This window comes from Uranotaenia lowii, chromosome 2, assembly GCF_029784155.1.
Source record: "Uranotaenia lowii strain MFRU-FL chromosome 2, ASM2978415v1, whole genome shotgun sequence".
In the NCBI taxonomy this organism is placed as follows: domain Eukaryota; kingdom Metazoa; phylum Arthropoda; class Insecta; order Diptera; family Culicidae; genus Uranotaenia; species Uranotaenia lowii.
The window spans coordinates 245,282,399-245,306,172 of NC_073692.1; the positions used below are offsets into that span (position 1 = coordinate 245,282,399).

The window sequence follows — 23,774 nt, forward strand, 5'->3', positions numbered from 1 at the left end:
TGTTTGTCAAAATATGTTATGGTAAGAAAAATATATATTTTAGAACCTCAAATTATTTTCGCCGATTTTTTTTTAGTTTTCTCTTGAATTTTCCTTCACAACTCAATACTAGGAGAAAGAAGGAATTTAAATATTTGAACCTCGCGGAGGCAACATTATGAGACTACAGAATTCGGTAGGTATCACTTCAAAAATTATTGCTCTAAGCTCTGAATTAAGGCCGCTGGCATATAAATTGAAAATAGCGGCACCAAAAATAAGGGAAACTTTTTAATTCGCTACACAGCAAAAAATTTCAAAAAGTACACGGAATCTAAAAAACGAGTGATCTATTTTTTCTTGAGTGTAATTGCAAAAAGATGTAATTTTAAACTCCTTTTGATGTAATATTAGTCTTTTTTCAAAAATAGAATAGAAATAAACTGTTTTGATGTAAATTTACATTGCGTCATGCAATAATCAACCGGTCAATGGAATTTATGCCACAAACAGTGTAAAATTAGATCTGTTTGATTTAAAATTTAATGCAAATATTTAACTTGTGTCTTTTCATATTTCGTTAGTTTGCGCACAAAGTAAACACGACAAAAAAAAATTTCGGAAACGAGTCGTTCAAAGGTGTAGCTAGAGACAGCAGCACTTCTGGAGTCTTTTAAAGTAGTAGTAAGTATATTTACGTGAAATGAAGAATGCGGTTGAAACTGACTAGTTTATTCTCCATTACGGCAAGGTCAGATTTTTTCGCAGAGGCTGATATCCGAACAGTTATTATACGGAGAAACTTTTGTCAGATCAATTCAAGTGTCCAGGTGCTGACCGAAAAATCATGATGTTCCGGAACCATTCGAGGATACTGATGACGCTGATCTGTAAAAACATCCCCGTGCTGGGAATCATCGAATGCAACAACAATTCCAGCCTGACGCTTTCCGTGATGGTGTTTTAATTTCCAGTTTTGTAAATAAATGTGAATTAAAAATAATGCATGTGGTGTGTTCATTCAAAGAAAAAAGCAAAAACCTGAATATTAAGCAAAAATATGAATATTTACAATAATAAATTAAAAAAATTACATCCCTGTGTATTTTTACAAACGGCTTTTGTGATCCGATCTCGTGCATTAATTTCAATCTACATTTACACGCCTCAAAAATTACATCCTTGAAAAAAAAAAAATAAACCGTGATAGAATTATACTTAAAAATCGATGTTCCGTTTTCGTGCATCGTTTTCGAACTAAATTTACACGAATTTTTCATGCACAGCAAAAAATTTCTAAAAGTATCACAGTATCATCAGTATTCACAAGTTTATATAAAAAAAGATGTAATTTTCCTCTCTTTTTGATGTAATTTTAGTATTTTCTCAAAAAGCGAATAAAATGAATTGGGGTATTGGGTATAATTTTACATTTCATTATGTAAAAATAATGCGGCCAATGAAATTTAAATCACGAGCAGTGTAAAATTATATCTGTTTGATTCAATATTGACTGAAACTGTTTGTTTGTGGTCATTTTTCAGAAACCAAGTGTCTTAATTCTAAGCCGAAGCTCCATCATCTCTATGGTAAAAGTGGTAGGTTGTCAAATTGAAAAACAAACGAATGATGTTATTGAAATTCATTATTTGTTTCTCGATTACAGCGACGGCATATTTTGAAGTGTGGTGGGTGCCCTAGCCTGGCTCTTGATGGTGGTGGGTGTACTTTTTTTTAACTATCAATGTTTTTTTTTAAATAAATGTTTTATAAATAATAGTAAACTATAGTGTATTTTTCTACTCAAACGATTCATAATATCCCAATATTTCATAAACATTTCTAATATTCCAAAAAAAAAAAATCTAAAATATTGTTTTTTTGTTTATTCAATCTAAAATTTCATGCATTTTTCTTGCTATGTAGTTATGAGCAACTACCGTGAAAGCAGCAATGGCCGCGCAGTACCAATGGCCGCGCACTTTCAACTTGAATCATTATTTTGTCCGAAATTCAACAACGAAAATTTCTATGTTTCGCATTTCCTGATACCTATACGCTAAAGATCTTTCATTTGCCATACGTAAATAAACATCGTTTTCGCCGGATGCCATTTTGTCTGTTGTCTGAGCTGTGCGGGTCCCTTTTTGTAATTAACTTTTTTGTGTTGAATTAGAGTACCTTTGCAAAAATTTCCTAACGTAAGTTACTTGTGGCTGTATAATGAATCAATTGTGAAAAAAGTGAACAGTTTGAAGTTTCAGTTGCGGAAAAAATGACAATTTTGTTGTGCACGGCCATTGGTACACTTGATTTTTGAATGTTTCTATCGCCGCGCACTTCTAGTATTTATCAGCAGTTAAACGTAAAGAAGTTCTTCGGAAGTTCACAAAGGTTGCATAAGATTCACAGGTAAGCTTTCTGTGGAGTATAGCAGGGCTGGTTCCGTCGATAAATCCGATGGCCCCTCGTCAGTAGGCCGACCGCCATCTTGAAGACGCACCTCTTCGCGCACATCATTCGGCATGGTCGCCATTCTTTAGTCGTTCCTCGAGTGATCTTGACGCAGTCAGTGTAGTGAAGCAGTTAACCGTTATTTTCCCTGTTAAGCATACTTAAATTCAGTGGGATTCCCCGCAACAATTCCTGCTAGCCTGCACCGAACCTCACACTTTCCAATCAATGTTTTCCATCATATAACCGGCGAAAAAACACAATATTTAGAAACAATATCAGAAGAAACGATTATCTAATGAAAATGGCCACAAAGTGTTGGAAATTTGAGGTTAGATAGCAATTCGGATCTGTTAAGTTTTAGTTGGCCAATTTCCCCGTGGATTTTCAGACAGTCGCCGAATGTGTGATGATTTATCGAAATCGGGACCGAAAGCATTGTTCCAAAGCATCTTCTGGCAAAATAATGCTCTGTAAAAATGGCGCCTCATACTAATTCAGCAGAGACTAGTTTCACAAACAATGGAGACAAACGGTGTTTGATGTATGAATCATAAAAAACCCTTACCTGAGAATATTCACAATGAGCCTTAGAGCCATGTAAACAACATTTTAAACTGTTTGGATACCTTATTTACTGTTTAAACCAGGGAACTGAGATAAACGCAGAATCATCGTCAATGATCAAACAAATTTTGCAGCCAATGATTGAATTTGTAATAATTTGTTGCAATTTGTTAGAGAGAATTAGAAGGTTTCAGTTAAAATGAGAGAAACCGGTGCTCAGAGAGAGTGAAAATGTGCTAATTGTTGCAAATTTGGCAAATTGTTAAAATTTGTTAAGCAAATTACCATTCCAAATGCAAAGAATTCTCTCTCCACTGCAATCCCTTGGTTTAAACCCTAATTAAGACGTGCTGCTAGTGAGCAGCGATTGGAACAAGCAACATATGCGTGCGCGGCCATTGATACACCGACACTTATTACAAAATCCCGTTTTTTGTGGCGTTGCAATGAAAAATTTCTCGCTTTTAAATTTTTCCCCTAAAGTACGTAAGTTTTACTGCATATCAGTGCTTTTCTTTCCAGAATCGCAAAAAACATCATTTTGTACGGCACAAAGAACATCCATCATAGCTTAAATGCGCGGCCATTGGCGCTTTCACGGTATAACTAAACTTTATTGAACAGTAACAGTCTGGTTAACATTGAAACAAAGCATGCTGTCTGCTTTTTCAGATGACATTCTGGAGTGCTCGGCATTTCAGATTTATAATTATATGCCACTCTTTGAACAACAAAAGTCAGCAGAGTTTGTAAATCGTATCGTTGTCCGTTTTCGTTCAACTCGTGGCACAGTTCTTGAATAAACCAGGAACCACTGCTAGTGTTCCGGAACGCCATGTGTTTAGGTATTGTTGCATAGGCAAACAGAAAATCCGCATGCGTTGGAATACTGTAGCGGGCAAAACCATCTTTTTCGATTTTGACGCCTGAGTCAACTTCCTGCCCTCGACATGCTTGGATGAAAAAGATCTTCGGTTTGCTGACCAATGTTGGGCAACGGTCGCCGGTGAATTAGGTCCAAATACTGGATATTTCGTATTGACAATCATAAGCGTGGACAATTTCTCCTTCTCCACCATGGGTTAGAATCGCTATGACAAGGCAGTCACTGTTGCTGTGATCCATTTTCGAAACTGAAATAAAAAAAACAGATGTCAATAGAAACAAAAAGTTTTGAGTACTTAATATGCAATAAGTGTGTCAAAAATCTATTATTGTTCAGAAAAAATCTAGATGAGATAAAAACGTTGCAAAATAGAAGTAAAGTTTTTTCTTCGAAAACATAGTTACCATGACAAAAGTGACGTCACTTAAGACAATTTCCGCGACGAATTTTGCCTAGGATAAGTGAAGCTCTTTTAAAACGACACGTTGCGAGGCTGGCTTTGTTAATGTTTTTTTTTTTATTCTAGCAAACGTGCAATAGTGTGCGTTTTCTTGTACCACCTTAGTAAAAGTGTACCACAGTGTATTAGTAGACTGTTATAACGTCATTTTTACGAAGATACTGAAACCAAAAATTAATAACCTACAGTGATTCCCAAAAATGAGTTTAAAGTAGGGGGTGTCAATTACAACATTTTGTGAATTTCCATAAGCCTAAAAAGTTTCCTTTTTGGCCAGAAAGAACTACAGAATTTTTGAAGAATTCAAATATGAGATTAATAGACATTGATTACATGTTCGAAATATACCTTTTCTTAAAAGCTTTTGATCTTAATCCAATTTTTTTTTAATTTTCATATTTCACTATCTATTTCCTGTTCTCTTCAACAAAAAAAATTTATTTGGAAAAACGAGGCGCACGCCTCCAGATCTATAACACGTTAACGACGCGGTTCGGCGTGTTGGTCGGGTTAGTGAATTTTGATGGTTCAAAAAAGAAATTTCCTGTGGAGGAATTAAATAGCTGAGTTGTGAAGTGGATTGTCTGAAACTTTTTGATGAAAAATCACTAAAGGAATATCGAGAAATGAAAAAAAATTGCCAGCAATCCCAATTCGGCATAACCGAAAAGTGATTTGTGATAAAATCGAGGGTTTTGGAGATTGTGTGTGGTATATTTTTTTTGTCGAAAATATTAAGTATATAAGGCAGAAAGATTGAGGTGTCGAGAGTTCCTGTTGTGTTTTGTGATATTTGAAAAGTGGGGCTCGGAATAAAAGTTTTGGTGAAGTTATTTTGTGTGTTAATCGCGATTGCCGGTTAGCTAAATTTGTATTTCGCGCGGTGCGAAGATCCTTATTTGTGGAAAAAGGCGCAAGAAGAAGAAGCAGCGCCATGAAATTGCCCAGGGAAATACAGTGAATAGTTATATCGCATTTGGGGGAGTGTATGAATGTTCAAGAATTCATAGTTTGAACGTGTGCTGAAGAAGAAATGCGGATTGGTTTACGCATTGAACCAACGCATTCATGTAAAAACGGTCGCCCATTGCAATGATCGCATACGGAAAACGTAGGAATTGATGAATCCTAACCCAAGTAACACAGATTATGCCAACTAGCATTAGGAAGTTTTATTATGGTTTAATTATGGCATTTTTTTTTGTGCAGCTCGTTTTATGGCGGTTTTATTATGGTCATGCAGAATGCTTATAATTTTTTTTCGACCATATGTTTTTAGATGGTTTTGAAAACGCTAATAAAACTTTTATTAAACATGCTGTTTTAGTTATTTTGAAAGAGTTGTGAATGCTTTCTTTAAACTATAATAAAACACAAACCTAGAAGTTTGCTCCAAGCTTTCTTTTGCATGTCCTATAATAGCACTCAGTGCCTGATTATTAAACCGCCATAAAACTTAGTGACAGTTCTCGATCAAGATGTCAAAACAGGACACGCTCAGATTAGATAGCACATATTTGAATTGGAACTCCCATTTTTACACATTTTTGGTAAGTTATGCGTGTTGGTTTTGAGTTAAAATTAAAAAAAATACATCTTTGAAAACTTGAAATCACCGAAAGTGGTATGAATATCTTTCCAATATGAGAATTGAGTGAAAGGGCCCAAATAGTAGGAAAAAAAATTGTTGCTTGACGCCATCATTAATTCAAGATGGCGGCTTCCGCTTTTATTTTCAAAGCTGTAAATTACTGAAAATATCGTGAAACCTTCACAATATGGTTATTAGGTGAAAGTAATAAACGAGTAGAAGTCAAATTTCGTTGCCCGTCGCCATCTTAAATCCAAGATGGCGGTTACCACTCAACTTGAAAATACTGTAAATGACTGAAAATCGCATAAAACCTTTATTATAGGGGTATAAGTTGAAAGAAATCAACCGGTAGAAGTTGAATTTCGCTATCTGACGCCATCTTGAAATCCAAGATGGTGGCTTCCGCTAAACTTTAAAATGTAGTAAATGACTTAAAATGACATGAAACCCAGGTGTGGGTGGAAGGGCTTAACGAGTAGCAGTCGAATATTGCTATCTTACGCCATCTTGAAATCCAAGATGGCAGCTTTCTATAAACTTTAAAAATGCTCTAAATCATTGAATATCGCATGAAACCTCCAAAATATGGGTGTTTGTCAATTGGGATAAGCTATAAAAAGTTTATTTTTGCATTCTGTCGCTATCTTGAAATCCAAGAAGGTGGCTTCAGCTGAACTTAAAAATACTGTAAACGAATGAAAATAGCATGAAACTCCCAAATATATTCTATTGGGTGCTAAGGTTAAATGATAGAAGTCAAATATCTCTTTTCGCGTTTCTTTGAAAATCTGTAAGTGATTGAAAATCCCACAAAAACCACCACAATACAGACCCCATTCGTTTTTGGCAACATTCGATTTTGGCAACATTGAATTTGGCACATATGCCTAAATCAGACGGTAATCAGAAACAACATAACCTTATAGTTTTCGCTAGAATAAGACCAATACAATTTAAACATAATAGCATGATAGGAATAATAGAATTACATAAATGGCAAAAAAATCAAAAACTATAAACAAATTAAGAAAAGTGCTAAATGCATTAGAAACATAATGAAAAAATAATAAAAGTGATTTAAAATTATCTAAATTATCTTAAAATAGTAGTTTTAATGTAGTATTACGTGAAAAAAGTTGTGTTCAAGCGATTTTCATTGATTAACAATATTTTAAATTCAGTGGAAGCTGCCATCTTGGATTTCAAGATGGCGTCGGAAAGAAAAAAATCGACTTCTAGTTTAGCCCTTTCACCCAATACCCGTATAGTGGTGTTTTAATGCGACTTTTTGTCAGCATTAAGCATTAAAAGTTGAGCGGATGCCGCCATCTTGGATTTCACGATGGCGTCTGATAGCGAAATTCAACTTCTACTCGTTTAGCCCTTTCACCCGATACCCATTTTGTTGGGGTTTCATGCGATTTCAAGTCATTTACACCATTTTAAAGTTAAGCGGAAGCCGCCATCTTGGATTTCAAGATGGCGTCAGACAACGAAATTTGACTTCAACTCATGATTTATTCCACGGGTCATTCAAAATCAATCCCTTTTCATTCAAAAAGTCTGTCCTCATTTACTGTACTAATGATTAACAACTCAGAAATGAGGAACTCAACCTTAGCGTGTAATTGGTTGGCTTGCGAGAGAAACGTCAAATCGTAGCTTTTTTTGGGGTCATCATTAAACCATAATAAAACTATGAATTGACTCACGCCATGTTGGTTGCAAAATCGAAGGGCACAAAATGACGCCATGTTGATGGATTCACAATGCAAGCATTGGAAAATATTTTTTCAGGCCTTTTTCCATCAATTCCATCATGATTGACCATCAGATTTAACGAGGCGCATTTATTTTGAGATACTATTTCATATACATTTTACCTAAAATCTTGACTGGCAGTAGAAAAGAAGCTCAATATATGGTTAAAACATTGGTTTTTTTTAGCTATTAATTTTACCAGATCATATCTGAATAATGCAATCATCATTCATCAACCATTATGGTTGCTGGAAAAAATAAAAAAAAACTCCGAGAACTGACAGAACCGAAAAAAAACAAAAATAATAGCTTTTTAAAAGCTTTGGTGACCAATATTGATGACCAACAATTATATCTCGCGTGAGCTTTCATTACGTCGAATGAAACAAAATTTGAAAAACTTAGATATTCACTAAAAAAGCTTCATTATAACATTATCTACCTATGTGATTGATAAAACAATCAATTTAAACCCTTTTAATATATAAAATTTAAGACTTTCAAAATGACGAATGAAACAAAACCTTGATTGCCAATTTCAATGTTGCTTACGTCCCTTCTTCCAAACGGCGAATGTGCAGAGGAAGAAAATCGTAGCACATTCGCTATGGATTCCATGAGCAAACAAGTGTATACAGGTTGAGGTTATCAGAATATCAACCTGGCAATGAATATTATTTCCGATTCTTGTTTTCAAGCGTTCTTAAATCGATACTCAAGCCGGCTTTCGAACGCTGTAAAATAGTGCAGCAAGGAAAAGAAACCGAACAGCAGCAGTACCAGCAAACATAACAACTAACAGCAGCAGGCTGATCGGCAGCAGCCTGGCTGTTAGTCACCCAATCACCCGATTCACTATGCCGAGAAAATTGAAAATTTACCGGTAATTGCCTCAGAAACATTTGGGCGTAAGTGCAAGTTGAACGAATCAAAGGACGAATGAGACAAATTTCCCCTCCAGCTGATCGGCAACAGAAAGCTGATCAGCAGCAGCGAGCTGGTTTGACCGATGGCGCACCCGATTCACACATTTCATTATGCATTTACTCACCAATTTACCGCGACACTAGATATTTCACTTATTAAACAGCCACTATGCCGAGAAAATTGAAAATTTCCCATAGAGTTTGCATCAGAAACATTTGGGCGTAAGTGCAAGTTGAACGAATCAAAGGACGAAAGAAAAGAGACGAATGAAACAAATTTCCCCTCCAAACGACGAATGTGTTCAGACGTATGAACGATTTATGTTTGAATATGTCGTATGTTCCAATATGATTAAAAAATAGCTCTAAAAACTGCAAAAAATTAAATTCATAATGTGGAATATCTAAGACTATTAGTTTCCATGAATATTGCGTATTTTTTGCAGGGTTATCGGCGAAGGAATAAAATTAGGATTTGAAAAACACTCTGCAAATTTCAGAAGCGTTTTTCTCGATTCGGTGTTTCTGTTTCATTCGACGTAATGAAAGCTCACGCGAGATATGTCTTGATGACGTTTCTAGGGTAGGGCCAAATAGCCTGATTTTGGCTTTATTAGAGTCCAGGAGATGTTATAGAATGCGCTTTAGCTTTTTATGAAGATTAATGCGATAGTCCAAACGATATTTTGCTGACCATAATAAAGCTAAAATTGTTACTTGGGAACTGAAACGGATTAGAAGTCGGTAAATAGAGCTATAGCTTTAACACAACTGGTAAGATTTAAGGTTGAGTATGAAAAGGTAAGAGTTCACGGAGAGGTAAGATTTCACAATGTTTCAACAATTTCATTTATAAAATAAATTATTTTTGAACGGACACTCAGTTGCCAGCTGGGCAGGTATCTACACGTATGCGGAATACCTGTCGAAGATTCACAACACTAGAAATGGTATGAATTTTATACGGTTGCGAAACTGATTGTATCGTTCTACAAATAACACATACATATACACGTAACACTCATTACATAACAGTTCATACGAAGCCATGGTGTCGGGTATGTGGTTGTTTGCATTGTAGAAAGGCCGAACAATTTATCTAAAGAATGCAAATAAACGCATACGTTGGCGAAACTGCGGTGAATCCGTGCACCCATGGTGGATTACCTACATACATACATACATACATCTATTTCCTGTTCTCTTCAAAAAATGATAATCTAGACCTAAGCAAACAATTATAAACATACAAAACGAGTCTGTCTCCTTAAAATCTCAAGGTATGAGCAATTTCAAATAAAGGAAATATAAAAAAAATAGATTATTTTACCCGGGTTTTGACTTGACGGAAGCGGCGAATCTGAATAATACATTTGTCTAGGTGGAAACTATAGAGGTGATCTCGTCCGCCACCTTTCAAGCACTGATCACACTGACATGACACTTAGAACAAAAATTCAAACTTTTTTTGTCTAACCTTTTTTGTACCTGTTTAGCCCGATTTGGTCGTAGAAATAGCCTTTTTTTTAAGTTGGGTGGCATTTCCTAACTGGAATAGCATTTCTTCAAATCGATCGGTGCGCACTCTGGAAAAAGTGATGCTAGTTTCCTTTCATAAAAAGAACGTTTTGTTTGGGTCATTACAGCTATTTTCTCGCTACTCCTACCGCTTTGCCGATTTCCAGAGAATTTACCAGCTTGGAATTGTTATATTGAAATTTTATTTGAATTGCGTGAGAGCAACATATTCGTACTTTTTCGTACAAAATTTCAAGTCAAACTCGGGTTTCTTCTTCTTCTAAAATCTGTAAAAATTCTGTCGTTCGTTTTAAACAAAAAGGAATCTTTTTAGACTACAGGCTTTGGAAATTCGAAAAAAAAGTTGCATTTCGACACACCCAAGTGTACACTAAATTTCATCTTATTTTTCCAAATTATCGCCTTCTCAGGGTCATGATAATTTCCGATTGAAATATTTTTGTTATCAGTTTGCTAAACTATCTGCATTATTTATATGTTTATACACATATCAGGTAACTCGGTAAATAAAAAAATTAATAAAAAGTCAAATATTTTAAACTCAACTAGCATTCACAGGGTTGGGAAAGTCGGGAAAAAGTCGGGATTTAAAATCCATCGGAAAAATGCGCGAAAAAGTCAGGAATTCCTCCAAGAAATTGAGGTTTTTTTGCTCAGCTGCTTAGTGAATATATTTCAGTGCCTCTAATGCTCAGGCTAACTGAAAAATTGTGAAACTTACAGTTAAACGTTAAACCATCTTTAAAAAAATCAACTAGAAATTTCGAGCAACTTAAAAATGATAACATTATTTAGTCCAGTTGTTATCGAGAATTAGCTAGTAGAAATATGAGCCTTTCCGTTTGTATTTCTTTGCGGTTTTTAATATGTGCACTCCCGTTTAACTTTCATCTTCTTTTTTGTTTAAGTAACGGAATGTCTTAGCTAAAATTAGAGATGTACCGAATAGTGGTATTCGGCGAACGGCCGAATACCGAATATTGACCTTTTCAACTATACGGCCAAACGAATATTCGGTCGAATATACTGTTGGGTTTTTAATAAAAATACCACAGCGATTATTTCAATTTCCTTCTATTTCTTCCATCTTAATGCCCCTCATGTTTTTGAGTCGATTATTTTCAACCAGATGATGTATTACAAGATCTTTTTCAAGTAGGGGAGATGAGGGCATAACGAGCACCCAGGGCATAATGAGCACTACTCTTTTCTACGAAAGTACGTATTTTCTTAAATAAATTTTCATGAGGATTTGTTTCGTACTTCCTATAGTATTAATTTTTCACAAAAAAAGGAATCTCCTTATCATCTTTACAGAGATATTTAAAAAAAACTAGCTTGATTCTCAAGTTACGAAAATATTATAATTTTTGAGCACCACGAAATAAGCTCTTATGATCTTAAAATAACCTTGATCTATAATGTACGCACTGCAACATGATGTAAACATTGTTTCTCAATTTTTACCATCATCAAATTTTGATTTTTCACTTTTATCAATTTTAAAACACGTTTTTACTTAAATTTGTTGACTAGGGACATATAGAGCACCATATTATCGAGGCATAATGAGCATTTTCTGCCGTAGAATCTAGCAGCGAATTAAAATTGATTTATAGCGCCACTCCTTGACTAGTTTTCATCCGACGATTTAGCCTATTGGTAAGGTGTCGGAGAGGTAATCAAAAGACTAGCGTTAGATTTCTGTTCGAGGTGATTTTTTTCCATTTACAATTCATGATCGATTTTTTTATTGTTACATTATACGGCTAGTAGCATCATCCCCCGAACAAAGCACGTAATGTATGAGCGTGCATGAATTGTTTGTATTCTACAAACAGACCTAGATTATTTTATTATTGCTTTGTTTGATGAATCTACGACTCACCTGACTTCATCGAATTGAATTTGCTGCTAGATTCCCCGGCAGAAAACGCACATCTTGCCCTTATTAATGGTGCTCATACTGCCTCAGGGGGGGGTTCTCATTATGCCTCCACAGTGGCTGGTTTTCAGCTTTTGGCAAAAATTTTTAAAATGCATTTTTTAACGTTTTCATCTAGTTTTTCACGTTTCAGCCCGTTAGGGAATAGGCTTTTCAAGTGTCTGAACACGAAACAATAATGTAACCTCCAAATTATAGCTATTTTCTATGGTTAAATAACCGTTTTCCTTAAGGTGGCCATTATGCCCCCATCTCCCCTAGGGGTCTCTCTGATTAAAAAAAAATCACCAATAACTGAAAGTACATCAGATGTCGCTTCAAGGGCGTTTATCACCAAAGAGATGAGTTCCTCTGAAATGTGGGAAAAAACATGTCGAAACTGGTGCCAAGCAATTTTAAATTGCTTATTTGATATCGAATCAGATGAAAAGCGAATTTGAGCAAGATATCTTCAAAATTAAATTCAAAAAAAAATTCAAAAAGGGCAAATCTGAAAAAAATCAAGACCAAAAACAAACAATAAGAAAGTGAAAGAAAATAACTTGAAATTTAATATTTTCATTGAATCGCAGGAGCAGTATTGAAATCGTATCTAAGAATTGAAAAAAATTGATGTTCATTTTGGAATTGTTTAAAAATCGTTTTTGAACACAAAATCTTGAAATTTTCAAAGAATAATCAGAATTCTTTATTTGATTTAGCAAATTATTTGAATAAAACCGGGAAGAATCCGGGAAGTTTTGAACAATATCTTGGCATCCCGGCAGGATTTGAGTAATCTTGAATTCTTTATTGGATTTATGGGCATGTTTGGATAATTTAAGAAAATCTGGAATAAACTATAATCAAAGTATAAAGCGATTTTGTCAGCATACTCCTGTACGATCTACAGTGAAAGATACACGGATACACCTAAGATGCTTTACTACTTTTAGCTATTCTTTAATCCAAATTCATTTGCAAAAATTGACAATTATGTTATTGTATAGATTTTAAACATAAATATTCGGCCTATTCGGCCGAATATTTAGCTCAGCTATTCGGTGAGCCGAATATTCGGCTTAACGGTTTTTTAGCGGTATTCGGCCAACCGAATATTCGGTACATCTCTAGCTAAAATTCTGAGCATCATCCAATTGAGCACATACAAGTTACACATCTGTAATAAAAATTGAAACTCCGATTACGGGTCGATATCTGCATATGAAGTGTAGTATTTAAGAGATTCGATTTTTACCTTAGAGAGATTTCTTGAATCGACGAAACTTTAAATATTGAAACGGTTCAGAAAAAAGAATTACTTTAAATGGATAATTTTTTTAGCTTAGCTTCTAATTTATACTAGAATTTAACGTTTTGACACTTTAGTGAACTTTTTAATGAATATTTGGTTCGGTTTGACCAGGCCGAACTGAGCGTCATGGATAAAATTAACGAGGAACCATCAAATGATTTCTAACTGAAATTCACACGGTGAAATCAACCAGTTTTTAAACTGAATTTACGACTTTAAAACATCTATTTTCTTGAAAAGCATTGGGTTTTATTGTTTATGAAAAAACATTCACATAAGATTCAAATACGACCTTCTTTATGACTTGAAATTACTTATTTGCAGCTGTTTTGAATCATTTAATAAAAATGATACTCTAATTACAGAATTTACGACGAAACAAAATCTATCCACTTTGTTTTGAATATCTCTATTCTTTCAAAAGTAATAGGTTTCAGATAGTAATATACTATTTTACTGATATCATAACTGCTCTTAAAAAATTTCATAAAATACCAAAATTGGTGTACGATACCTTCTCTAGTAATCTTTAAAATATCCTGCAAACGTTGATCGCGAAAGATGACCACCTCGAAGCCAAGCCTTCCCAAAGATTCATACAGCATCTGACAATCCGCTTTTTCTCCTCCGCGAGTTGCCAAGTTCTCGTCCTCAAACACAGCATGAGTAAAAATTATCGCTTTTCTGCGATTTTTATGATTCATAGGGTAGTAGGCCATGTATCGCTCAATTGTGTACGCCGGATGAACAACGGATAACTGGGAACTGGTTTCGGCAATGGACTGCACTGGAGCATCATCGTTTAACCCGAATTTTCTTTTCATGGAATTGGACACTGAAATCGAGACCAAAAATGAGATAAACAAGTTGACTCCTAGCGGTCGATATAACATTGAAAGGTTGTTGAAATGGCTCGAACAACACAAAATTATAGCGGCATAAGACCGCATTCGAACTTTCTGTTGATAAACTTTGTCTTTCGGTATAAACGAGCATTCGCGTGCCTTCTCGTAACGTAAATCACTTTCGATTTCATCCAGAATGATTTCAATGTGTAATGTGTGGCTATGCGAAACCATGATATTCAAATTAGGTATCTAAACATTTATTTTAAAGAGAGAACAAGATCAATCGGAAGTAGATTCAGCCTTAATCTTGACTTATTTTGAACCATTTGAATACTTACTCTTCGCACAAACCAATCTGCTCGTTCAACGATTTGATTCCTACTACTTAACGAGTCTATCAGAAATAATTTTATCCTATCGACTTGTTGCGTTATTTTGGTATGGGAGTAACACGATACAAAATATACAGCAAAAACACTAAAACAACCCGAAAATTTGAAACTAGTTCTCTCACAGATTTGCCATTTTTAATGACCCTGTTCTGTTGATTTTTTATGGATGAATCTTCGATTGACGCCTAATTTTTTTTTGTCTTGAACATGTGTTTTGAAATGTTTGTCAAAATATGTTATGATAAGAAAAAAAAAATTTTAGAGCGCCTAATTATTTTCGCCGATTTTTTTTTTGTATCCTTTTGAATTTTCCTTCACAACCCAATACTAGGAGAAAGAAGGAATTTAAATATTTGAACCTCGTGGAGGCAACTTTATGAGACTACAGAATTCGGTAGGTATCACTTCAAAAGTTATTGCTCTAAACTCTGAATCAAGGCCGCTGGCATATAAATTGAAAATAGCGACACCAAAAATAAGGGAAACTTTTTAAGTCGCTAGTTTAGTCAAAAGGAGACTGGGCAAAAATGTATTAAATTTGGACCAGATTGGACAACTGGAAGGGGTCGCTCATCGAGCCTGAAGTTTGTATGGGATTTTGAGACATTTTGTTCCTGAGGAACATTTTTTTTTTTTTTTTTTTTTTGTTTCGATTATAGTCGTTTTACCATCTTTATGGCATTCGCGACTTTATCAACGTTGCAGTTGGCGGATCGTTATTGAAAAACTATCCGGTACAACTGTGTTCGATGTTTACTCTTGGGCTCGAACTCGTGGACATCGGCTCAGGAGACAACAGACTTGCCAACTGAGCTATATCACAAGCCCTCCCTGAGGAACATGAAAAACCAGTTTTTCATCAATAACTTTGATCCACTTCGGCATTTTTCTGGAAAACGGGGTTTTAAAGCTTAAATATCATGCAACACTATTCGAATTCAAAGGTTTCTAAAAACTTAATGTCCGCAGATAATCATATCGCTTGTACATCAAAAGTTTAAGGTTGATGGAACATCAAATTAACGTACACACTCAATCTTTTCTCTTGTGGTCGGGACAATTTCGTCCTGTATTTTCAACAGCTGGAACTTACAGGACGATCTCAGGACAGAAAACACTACAGGAAAACAACTGTCAAAATCATAGATTCGAAACGGTTTCTTCTGTAGTTTGCAGGAAGTTGCAAAATTTTCCTGTACGCCGTGACGATTTCCTTTAGATGTATACATGAAAATTATGGAATCACACTTTTTAATTAAAACTTCATTAATAATTTGGCTGTATGGTTTTCCTTTTCAAATTGCTGCTGGTCTTTATGTTTATTCTAGATTGTCTGTTTTTTTTTCTGAAAAAAAATGATGGAATGTTATATTTCAGTCAGTTATGAATATTTTTTTAAAAGCAGTTGTTGTGTTCAAACTCCACCTGTGGATCCATTCGAACAAACGGTTCTTCTCAGGAAACTTCCAGCAATTTCCGCTGTTCCAGTTAACGACTACTCAGGTCGCACTTTATCGTCTCCAGGGTATCTTTGAAAGATAAAAATCGTATTAAATGATTGACTGAGACTTTAAAAGTTCTCTTTTTAGACAACAAATCTCACTGCTGCTCTATTATGTGTTGTGAGCCTACTTGGTTGAATAATTCTACTGAATCAAAGCAATCTAAAGATTCCCTTCAATTCAACCACGTTTAAAGAAAAGTTCAGATACCGGTATTTCGATAGCAACTTACTATCTTCTTCAGTGAGCGTTTTCGATAGCTCAATGCTAGCATTTTTCACTGATTTTCTTGAAGTGTTGAGATCTTTCAGCGCTGCAGTTTCCAATATAACTTCATAACACAAGCGGAATACCTGCGTGACATAACGCACAAGATGAAAAAGGATAAGCAATATTTAAAAAGCGCGACCTAAAACAGTTGTCAGCTTAAGTTCTCCCGTGACACAGGATGATTGTTCGAGTATCTGTCTACTCGTAGGAATTTTTTCTGGATTTCAGGAGAAATGAAGCGTCTTGAAATTCAGGAGGGTTTTCATTTGAACTTCGTATAAAATCAACCATTAAACCCTGTAGTTCGAAGAGTCAATATCCCGTTAAATTTTACATTTTTTTGTCAAAAATGTATTTTAAAGAAAAAGCCCCTATGGTGCTGCATACATTTAGGGGTAAAAAATACTACAAAAAATTGCTCTAGCTGAAATCACAAAAAATAATGTTTGAATGGTTGAAATTTTGAAATTCACAAATGTGTGATGCAAAACAATCATATTTCAGCATATAGAAACAAGGTTTAAAAGGTCAATCTTAGATTTGCATTTTGATACATTTTAGTCCAGCATGATATCTGAAATTAATCTTTGAATATTTTCAAATAAATAAAATTTATTATTTAAAACGAACCTAAATTGATACTAGATATTAGCTCAAATGCATGTCTAATTTATATTTTTGTACCTGTTATTCAAAAAACAACTTGTAAAAATTCTATAAGAGGAATCTACGTCTTAAAGCTCTTAGAAACGAAAGTAAGTTTTGTAAAAGTTGATGAATTATCGAATGAACGCTTGTCGATGCATTCTTTGGTTAATTTAAACGCGGGACGGCCACCATACTTAAATCATTCAGCTTAAAAAACCAGCAATCTGAATTTATTGATAGAACTTTTTTACATACACAAATTGTTAAACAGACTACCGACAATAATTAAATATTCAATCAGAATATTTTATTAAATAAGTTTCATGAAATCTTCATACTTAATGAAATTAAAATTTAATTCATCCAATCGTTCAAAGTTCAAAAACATTAAAAAATAAGGAAACATTAAAACAGGGGTAGTAGACTGTCATTCATTGGTAAAATGTTAAAACGTTGAGATATGGTATGTATGTATGTATGTATGGTTCCCCCATCGGTAGCAAGGTCCAGCCTATGTCTGTGTGGCTTGGCCTTCGAATTGCTTCTAGGGCTTCCACGGCCGATGGTTCGTCGAGGGAAGTCATCCAACCTTCAAAGACCTACAATGGTTGGCAATCCACTCCGCTTGCAATAGTCTCTTCAGATTATCCCCAGATGCATTCCCTCTGAAATATTTAGTACATTTATGTAATTAAACACATCTTACCTGTCGGCCACCTATGGGATTCGAACCCAAAAGTTTTCCTGCCGATACCGAGAATCGAACCCAGTACGCCTGGGTTACTAGACTTGCGACTGCCTATCCACTAGACCACATCAGCGCTCATGTTAAAAAGTTGAGGTATGGTATCTTTAAATTAAATGATAAATCTATTAATTAACACTCCCTACATGCAGCACTCCTCCTCAAAAGGCTATAAAACTTGAACCAGACTTAAACCGATACATTTTTCTAAAACCGAAATTTAATATTCAGAGACAAATATATTATTCGATGGGCATTCGAGTGTTTTGAATTTTAGCTTTGAAACTTCCTTTGCTCAATTTAAAGATCATTTTCACAACCTTCTATCTATGCATTGTTCATTGATTAATTTTTAAAATAACTTACCAGATGAGTTCTGCAACTTATGCCTCAGTAGTTTCACCTTTCGTCCATCAGCTAGCGAGTTCTTCCTTCGATTCATCACAGTTCCTGGTGAATCAATGCGTCCTAGTTAAGCTCAAAGATAAATTAAACATATTAAATATATTTAGTGTAAATTGTAGATAAAATTGTTATAATTGAATCCACTTCATTTTTTCAGAAATCGGCGGGCCAAAGTGATTGATGAAAAAGTGTTTTTTCATGTTTCTTTAGAAAAAAAATGTCTCAAAATTTCATACAAACTTCAGGCTCGATGAGCGACCTCTTCCCGTGGTCCGATCTGGCCCAAATTTGGCATGGGACCTTGTACTAGGCCTAGGATCAATTTAATCAGCAGCAGCAGCAGATACCGTGCGTCAAGTATCAATATTGTGAGTACGGCTACGGACATTAAACGCCTTCATGTAGGCAATTAAAAAATATGAAATTATTGTTTTTATCCTGCCAGGAATGATCATTAAACGGAACGGACACATGTTTCGTTATCTTACTGATAAGCCATTCAGAGTCATCAACATAGATGTACTATTCGATAAACATAATACAGGCATTTTAATATCAATGTATAACCTACTTCTATTATCAAAACTTTAAGCGACGGAAACATACACGGAAAATAAAAAAAAGGTAAAATTTACATTTTCATATGTGATGAAAGAAATTAGAGAAACATGAACTATCAAAGAACGAAAGAACATAAGCCGTAAATATCATGAAAATTTCGAAAAAGATACAACGGCTCACCGACAGGACTTGAACCTGCAATCTCCGCTTCGGTACAACGGCGCGTTAGCCAATTCCACCACGGTGAACGTGATGGAACCGGCGAACACGAGCAATCGAGCTCTGCCGATCAACTGCTGGACCTTCTATCGAAACACCATGTATATCCCGCATGTGATCTTTCCCTCTATTGATCTCTCTTGTTTCTCTAACCCCACCCATCGACTCGGGATTTTAGCCGAGCGAGCACATGGTCGATTGCTTCGGGTTTGCCGCAACTTACGGTCAGATGAAGAAGCAATCAGTGCCGCTCAAGGTTCCGAGCAGACCAGTTACACAGGGAGGTGTTGCTCTGTTGAAATCAATACTGATGTTATGAAATCGCTTGGTACATCTTTGTACCTGAAAATGATCACATTTTCATATGTGATGAAAGAAATTAGAGAAACATGAACTATCAAAGAACGAAAGAACATAAGCCGTAAATATCATGAAAATTTCGAAAAAGATACAACGGCTCACCGACAGGACTTGAACCTGCAATCTCCGCTTCGGTACAACGGCGCGTTAGCCAATTCCACCACGGTGAACGTGATGGAACCGGCGAACACGAGCAATCGAGCTCTGCCGATCAACTGCTGGACCTTCTATCGAAACACCATGTATATCCCGCATGTGATCTTTCCCTCTATTGATCTCTCTTGTTTCTCTAACCCCACCCATCGACTCGGGATTTTAGCCGAGCGAGCACATGGTCGATTGCTTCGGGTTTGCCGCAACTTACGGTCAGATGAAGAAGCAATCAGTGCCGCTCAAGGTTCCGAGCAGACCAGTTACACAGGGAGGTGTTGCTCTGTTGAAATCAATACTGATGTTATGAAATCGCTTGGTACATCTTTGTACCTGAAAATGATCACATTTTCATATGTGATGAAAGAAATTAGAGAAACATGAACTATCAAAGAACGAAAGAACATAAGCCGTAAATATCATGAAAATTTCGAAAAAGATACAACGGCTCACCGACAGGACTTGAACCTGCAATCTCCGCTTCGGTACAACGGCGCGTTAGCCAATTCCACCACGGTGAACGTGATGGAACCGGCGAACACGAGCAATCGAGCTCTGCCGATCAACTGCTGGACCTTCTATCGAAACACCATGTATATCCCGCATGTGATCTTTCCCTCTATTGATCTCTCTTGTTTCTCTAACCCCACCCATCGACTCGGGATTTTAGCCGAGCGAGCACATGGTCGATTGCTTCGGGTTTGCCGCAACTTACGGTCAGATGAAGAAGCAATCAGTGCCGCTCAAGGTTCCGAGCAGACCAGTTACACAGGGAGGTGTTGCACCTTTTTGCGAGGTGAATTTTTTCCACCCCTCTTTTGAGGTAAATTTTACCTTTTTTTCATTCACCTTGCAAAAGGAAAATTTTACCTTTTTTCAATTTACCTAGCAAAAAGGTAAATTTTACCTTTTTCGAATTCACCTAGCAAAACAATAATAATACCGTTTTCCCATTTAATGATTTAAAAGGTAAATACTGGTTGGTTTGATTGTTTTCTTCAATAAGAATTTAAAAAAATACTAAATTCTTTCAAAAATGATATTTATTGGAGATAAATAGGGACTGGTAATTCGGCTTCGCGTTCTTCTGAGCCGCTGAATCCACCTGCGTTGCGTACATTCATGGCCTCCTCCGTTCGACTAATCCGGTCAGGTTCGGCTTTTCCGGCTGGAGGATGACGTGGAATACATCTCAAAGCTCTATGGGCCGATCTGAAACAAAATCAATAGTATTATGACGAGAACCAGCACAACTAAATGATATCTAAGAACACTTACCATTCTATTCCGATTTTCACATATTAGGCACAAAGCAAAACTTGTTCCTAGAATGACAAAACAGCTTAACCTCAATGAACGGGTTCGGCGAATAGTTACTTTTTTTTTAGAAGAATTGTACCGTTTTGTTTAGATCAATCCAGGTCAATTACACCTCGCTACGAGGTAAGTTTTACCTTATTTGGATTTACCTTTTTTTCTAGGTGAACTATACTTTTTTATCGAGCTCAATTCAGGTGAACTTCACCTCGCTACGAGGTAAGATTTACCTTTTTTGGATTCACCTTTTTTCTCGGTGAATTGTACCTTTTTTCCAACCTCGATTCAATTTTACCTCACTGTGAGGTGAGTTTCACCTCGAAGAGGTAGAAGTTACCTTTTTGGCTTTCACGAGCGTTCACCTTTGCTAACTCGGTAAATTTTACCTTTTTATTATTTTCCGTGTACAATAACATACGAATTCTCATAGAGATTCGGGAACCACCTGTATTTTTTCCAGTGGCCTGCACATAAATACTTACATACGGGTGTTTTTGTTTCTCCCTACAAAACTTGGCTACAAGATACCTTCGCGCTCCGCAACTTTTCAAATCCCTCCCAGCATACAAGAAACACAGACTCGCGGCGCGAAGCGCAAACAAACGTTTTAAGCAGTTTTAACGCTGGATTGGATACCTACCTACACTACATATGTACCTACAGCTCTCGCTCTCTGGGTTGTACGAACGAAGGGCTGTGGTGGTTCTCATCCTCATCAAACTATAAGGGATTCGATTTAATTCATCATTCATTCTAAGAGTAGTGTATGATGTATTCAATCAGTAAATATTCAATGATGTCATGTGGTTTCAGCAGAAATCAGAATGTATAACTCAGTAGGCAACTCTGCAATTCATGCATAAATGCAGGCGATTAACAAATACTGTTCGTAAAATATCAGTGTTGTTGGGACATTTATCTCCTTAAATTATGCAACTTTAGCGTTCAACAGCCGTACCTTGATCAGTCGACAGTTTTTATCGAAAAATATCGTTTTTGTAAACGGTTTATCATATAGGAGAATTAATAAAACACTTCGGTCACTGGCCCCAACCCGGAAGCGCCCTCGCTGGCTATAATAAAAGCAGCAATCAAAGACATGAAATCTGACAAAGCGCTTGAGGTTGATTGCATTCCTGCTGGAATGCTCAAAGCTGACCCTGCCCTTTCAGCACAAATGCTGCACCGTCTTTTCGCTGACATTTTTTCTGGGATACTGCAACATTTCCGGCCGATTGGATGCAGGGTATCCTCGTAAAGGTCCCGAAGCAAGGAAACCTGACAGAGTGCGGTAACTGGCGTGTAACTTTGATCTGTACAAACCTCAAAGTACTCTGCAAAGTGATCCTGAACAGGATCCAGAAGAAAATTGACACTACCCTCCGACGGCAACAAGCTGGATTCCGATCCGGACGATCATGAGTGAACCACATCACAACGCTACGAATAACACTGCAAAAAATCAACGAATTCCGGTACCCTCTTCTGCTGGTGTTCGTTGATTTCTAGAAAGCATTTGACCGACTGAACCTCGAAAACAGCTGGGCTGCTCTAAGACGACGAGGAGTCCCAGAGAAACTAGTTCGTCTTATCGAAGCACAGTACGAGGCATTTTCGTGCAAGGTTTTGCACGACGGTGTCTTGTCCGATCCAATTCCGGTAACTGCTGGAGTGACACAAGGATGTATTTTATCACCGCTGCTTTTTCTCATTGTAATGGATGAGATCTTGACTGGATAGATTGACTATAGACCAAACCGTGGATTGCCGTAGAATCCTTCGACAATGAAGCAACTGAAAGACCTTGACCTGGCTGTTGATATTGTTTTGCCAATATCGACTCGATCGCCAATATCGATGAAAAACTGGTTTTTCATGTTTCTCTCGAACAAAATGTCTCAAAATCTACCCATAAAAACTTCAGACTCGTTGTTCGACCCCTTCCCGTGATCCGATCTGGCCCAAATTTGGCATGAGATATTGTACTAGGTCTAGGATCAATTTTAGCTTGCAGCGCATAACTTTTTTAAAAGTCGGGTCATTTGGGGCACTCTAGTTTACATGCAAAAAACGGTTGATTCACAGGTTGTGCAGAATTTTATGGCCGGGATTAAGGCCAAGGTGCGGGCATTTGCATATGGACTGTAAATAAAATACGAGTAAAATTTTAAAATGAAGTTTAATAGTTATTCTCAATCCCTGAAAATTTGGTGGCAATCGGATGAAAACTCGAATTTTGCGAATCAATTGTGTGTGTTGCAATTTCATCGTGGACACCCTTTAGATTCAAAGAACGCTTTTGATTCAATGCACTAAATTTCTTTGCGTGTTTTTGTGTTATTTTTATGGCGCTTTTTTAAATAGATATATTTTAGATGTCAGAAAAAAATTTTTTTTTCAAGAGTAAACTTGTATAGAAAAAATGACTAGAAACTCTATCGAAAGGGAAATTTGAAAAAAAAAGAAAGAAAACAAAAATAGCCGGAGAGCCTAGGAAACTGCGTGAGGATAAACATTCATCTGTTCTGTAGCTCAAAATAACGAGGATTTTTTTGTAATTTATACCCTTAAAGTCATGCAGCATTATTATGATATTTTCTGAAATAAGTGTTTTTGAATTACAAATTGAAAAATTTATTGGTTTTTGATATATCAATACTAAATTTTTTTTTTTTTTTGTTTCGATTATATTACAAATTGAAAAATTTAGTTCGACTATAATCGAAACAAAAAAAAAAAAAAATTTAGTATTGATATATCAAAAACCTAAATAGCACCAAAATAATTATATTGAAGATGTTGAAATACCGTCAACTGGGGCAACATGCTTTTTTTTTTTTTTTGTTTTTCTGGGATTTTAACACTCTCGTGTTATTCATCCCCTTGGTAAACATGCAACACTTTTCAACTACAATGGTTTCTAAAAAACTAACGTCCACAGATAATCATACC

At 36.0% G+C, this 23,774-nt stretch overlaps 1 pseudogene; it reads right to left on the minus strand.

The window, feature by feature from the left end:
• Positions 1–3,553: 3,553 nt before the first annotated feature.
• Positions 3,554–18,252, minus strand: LOC129742474 (caspase-like; annotated as a pseudogene).
• Positions 18,253–23,774: the final 5,522 nt, after the last annotated feature.